This window comes from Quercus lobata, chromosome 2 (assembly GCF_001633185.2).
Source record: "Quercus lobata isolate SW786 chromosome 2, ValleyOak3.0 Primary Assembly, whole genome shotgun sequence".
Classification (NCBI taxonomy): Eukaryota; Viridiplantae; Streptophyta; class Magnoliopsida; order Fagales; family Fagaceae; genus Quercus; species Quercus lobata.
In genome coordinates this window covers 14,864,681-14,869,556 of record NC_044905.1, presented here as the reverse complement: position 1 = coordinate 14,869,556, position 4,876 = coordinate 14,864,681, and the positions used below count along the sequence as shown (strand labels likewise).

The following is a 4,876-nucleotide window of genomic DNA, read 5'->3' as shown; positions in this document are numbered from 1 at the left end:
AGACCATTGCTTGCTCAGAAAATTTGGCAAAATAATGGAAAATGGAGTGTCTAGTTTTGCTTAGACCATTGCTGGTAGGTTTTATATGATACGGGAAAGAATCATGATTCTTTCCCGTATCATTGTGATCACTATGTTCAAGTGTTCTTGACATAGGGTTTGCAAATGAATGTAACTTATGAATTTGTACTTTTGTTTACAAATTTTTAGATTTAGGTAGGAATTTTGAATTTAATTTCAATTTACCATTTTATTTTTCTCTCTCGTGTATCCTTAACCTTTCAATTGAACCAATTTGGGATTAAGATCTTCAATTTCTAATAGTGAGAGTTTTTCTTGAAAGGTTCTTAGATCTTTTATTTATTTATTTAAGTTTATGTCTTTTATTTGGTTTTTTAATGGAAAACTATGAGGTGGGTAGTGGTTGCAGCAACATAAAATCGGTCCAAACTTAAAGTGTAATTAATTCTAAAGAAAATGCAACCAAAAAAAAAAAAAAGATTAATAAAAAGGAAAATAAAGCTTATTCATATGCTTTCCCCCTTCTTGCTGGCAATTGCTATATAACATCCAGATTTGCAACACACATGACATACCCAAACCAAGATCCAACAAACCTGGTGGACTTTTGGGCTAGCTGAAGCACAGGCACACAAAGAAGAAATAAAGACATTTATATAAGACAAACAATATTTAATGTGATTTAGCTAAGTCTATGCCTACATTTACAAGTGATACCAAACAAAACCCATTATCAACAAACCTGGTGGACTTATAGGCTAGCTGAAGCACAGGCACACAAGGAAGAAATAAAGACATTTATATAAGACAAACAATATTTAATGTGATTTAGCTAAGTCTATGCCTACATTTACAAGTGATACCAAACAAAACCCATTATCAACTATAACGATTATAATCTGCTCAAAAAAAAAAAAAAAAAAAATCGATTATAATCACTATTACCCAAATTTACAAACCAAACTCAGACACACCAAAACACTGACAAAAATCTCACACACGTAAGTATAAACAAAATACCTCACAAATACAAACTCACAACCCCAGAGCTCAAATACCACTCAATATATCTCTCAAACTCTCATACTCACATAACAAACAAATTCACAAATGAATCTTTCTACCTCAAAAACACGAACGCACCACTCTTTACACAAGACAAATACTTTGGGCAGATCCTCTAAGTATCAAACTATTTACAACAATGCCTATTTATAAGGCTCAAATTCTATTCCTTTATGTATAAGGAATACCCAATTACTTGTCTTATAAAGAAAACTCTTTCGATCCGAACTGTGTATGAGAGAGAGAGAGAGAATTTGAGCCTTATAAATAGGCATTATTGTAAAAGAATGTAAATATAAAATGCATTGTGAATGCACGCCATCATTAAGTTGATGCATTAGACACGTCCTGGGGAGGATTGATTGTTGTTGATGCATCGGACACATCCTGGGGAGGATTGATTGCTGTTGATGCATCAGACACGTTTTGGGGAGGATTGATCATTGTTGATGCATCAGACACGTCCTGGGGCGGATTGATCTTTGTTGATGCATTAGACTCGTCCTGGGGAGGATTGATCATTGTTGATTCATCATACATGTCCAGGGGAGGATTAATTATCATCTCAAGACCACTCTTAGTCTTACGCCTATAATCTTGAAGGGCCTTTCTTAGATTTGCAGTGGGCAAAATCACCTCTAGTATTCGCAGACTAGACAAGCTATTTGGAAAATCTGTTAATTGAACACATTTTTTTATCACCAGATGCCGAAGATTCACCATTGCTTCTCCTCCTTGTGTCCATTTAGTTATTTCCAGTTCCACCATTTGGAGGATTTGGAGTTGAGGAAACCCACCTGCATTGAAATTAATCTCCTTCATAAAAACAGAATTTTTTCGTAGTTTGAGTATGCGAAGATTAGGCAGCTTCTCTAGCCTTTTCATGCAACTGTCCCCAAGAGTTGTATCCTGTAAAGTTATTTTTGTGAGTGTCAATGGAAATGCACTTGGATCAGGAAGTTTAGAAGGTGACTCAATTTTGAGGGATTGAAGGTGGTATAGATGGTCAAGGCTTTCAAGGAAATCAGCTGTTTCATCAGGGTTTTGGCTAGCTAGTTTTAATTTGTTAATATTAGGGAACTTGGCCCTGACCATGAGGTGCTTCATTCCTTTTTGGGGACGCATGCAAGACAAGGTTTGGAGGTTCTCAAGAGATTTCTCATCAGTTCCCCAATGCTCAGGTAGGCTACGGAGATGAAACAAGTTGAGATGTCGTAGTTGCTGCAGCTTCCAAATTCCATCTGGCAAGTTGCTCAAACTAGACTCTCTCATGTCCAGTGTCTGAAGATTTAGGAGATTGCATATAGAGGAAGGCACATGCCTGATGCCCAGAGCTCTTATCCTCAAGTACCTCAAATGAATTAGCCTCCCAACTTCCTTGGGAATTTCCGAGACTTCTACCATCCCAAGGTTCAACACCCTGAGCAACTTGAAGCTTTCGTAAAGTGAATTCCACTTAAATGTAGGAAGCCTAACATTATCACCTGGGACAGAAAAATGGAAAGAACGGACACCTTTACAGTTGTGGAGTTTAGAGAAAACATCCTTCGGCGAAGAAAAAGTACCATGAATGGTTACTCTTCGAGTCTTTTCCCCAGTCTTTTCAGGAGCATCACTTGAATTATCTGGGACTTCAAGAAACTTCATTTCTCTACCCTTGGAAATGCAAAACTTCAAGATAAGATCATGGATTTGGCACGTCTTCACTCCACCATTGGTACTCCTCCTTGCAGTCGCCTGGATCAAGTTGAGACCAATAAGCTCCCCCAAGTACTGTAGTCCAATGTCCTCCATTCTTCTACTACCCTTTTGCCGAATAAATCCTTCAGCCATCCACAATTGGATTAGTTGCTTTGTTGGGATTTCAGCCCCTTCTGGGAACATACCAAAATAGAGTAGGCAGAGGCTCAAGTGATCGGGTAAATGTTCATAAACAAAGCTTAGAAGCAGGTGCAGATGTATACTGTGCTCTGGGTGATGAGTATTGCAACCCAAATTCTCCTCCATGGGGGAACTAGGCAATATGTCTGAGCCATGATGCTCTTGACCGTCATTGTTATTATTGCTTCCTTCACCAGAGGATACACCAAAACAACTAGCTAATCTGGACCAGGCTTCAACACTTTCCCCCTGCATCTCCAACAATCGGCCTAAAATCGCTAGCGAGAGTGGTAGCCCCTCGCATTTTTCTGCCATCTGTTCTCCCAATAATTCCAAATCTGCTTTACTGGCTTCTGCCCTGAACACTCTCTCACGTAGGACTTTCCACCTCCCTGCCTTATCAAGCCGCTCAAGCGAATAGGAATGGGAGATGGATAAACTTCCAAGCGAATTTTCAGGCTCAGGCCGACAAGTGAACAAGATTTTACGTCCATTTGTATCAACATGAAAGGCTTGTTCTATGATCTCTTCCCATCCTCCTTCCATATTCCGTAGATCATCAAGGACAATTAGATACCGGTTATTTGCTAAGCACTCGGATAGCTTTTCTTGGAGCTTTTCCACTGTCATATCTTGCCTCTTTCCAGTAGTGATCGGCTGATCAAGAGACTCTAAAATTCCAAGCAACAACTCTCCAGCTTTCCGATACCGAGATACATGGACCCATGCACGGTATTTGAATTGACCCTGAACAGAAATGTTGTTGTAGATTTTCTTGGCAAGGAAAGTCTTACCGATGCCAGCATCTCCAACAATTGAAATAACCTCACGACCCTGCTCCTCGTTTAATAGCTGCTTCAACAAGATATCCATTTTTTTCAGGAAAGCATGGGAGATTAATTTCCTCGATCTTCCTGTCAATTGTTAAAAATGAATTGCTGCTAGCTTGGGCGCTGCTTCCTCTTTCACTGTAAATCTGTTTGACCTCCTTCGTGCTGCTGTTAATAATTTTGGAGACATCTCCAAGCTTGTTCCTGTGGTCAAAGCCATAAATGCACTTCCTGAACTCGCCTCTCATCCTTTGCTTTGCGATCCTGACCGCCAACTTGTCGATGTCATCCTCAACCCCATTAGCAACCTCGCTGATTCGCTTTGCCATTACTTCCACCTCTCGTGCATTCCCTTGACCCACAGAGTTTCTAATAAAGCCACTTGCCAATCCAAGCTCCGCATGGAATGATCTTAGCCCATCCTCCACTTCAAGAAGCAGATCAGCATCTTGGTCTAGCAGCTGGTTCAGAGTCTCCAGGAGCAAAGAAACAACACTGTCAGCCATTTTTCTGCTATCGCTTTTTGCAGCAATGAGTTCACAACTTCAACAACAAACTGTTCTTAAAATTTGTATCATATACTCAGTTTACAGTCAAGAATCAAGAACAATAATTTTGTATCAAATTTTAACACGGTTAGCTATACTTAAAAATGATTAAAAGTGACTTGGGTAATATTGACCCCTTCCAAAGTCAGTACTTCAGTACTTGGGTACTATCAAAGAATAACTATTCCAATCTTGGGACAGCTCATACTTGTTTCGTATGGTAGATTCAACCACCGATGAGGACCTAACCGTCAGAAAAGTCATTACTTGAACAATCAAATTGAACCAAAATTTTAATGTACTTTAATATTGTCTTCGTTTTTTTTCTTTTTTCTTGAATAATATACTTGAATTAGAAAAATTGACTCGATTCTTAGAGCTTTATGAAATGTAACTAATATATTTGAATATACTTGAGTTAGAAAGACTTCCTTTGAACCACATTTTGGTAGCCTATAATGAATGATGAACTTGATGCATTATCTAACAACCATACATGAAAGTTAGTTACCTTGCCTCCCAGAAAGTTTG

General features: G+C 38.9%; 1 pseudogene across 1 annotated transcript; it reads right to left on the bottom strand.

The window, feature by feature from the left end:
• Positions 1-971: 971 nt before the first annotated feature.
• On the bottom strand, positions 972-4,442 carry LOC115977883 (annotated as a pseudogene). Its single transcript, XR_004088607.1, has one exon. The product of XR_004088607.1 is annotated as a putative disease resistance RPP13-like protein 3 (transcript).
• Positions 4,443-4,876: the final 434 nt, after the last annotated feature.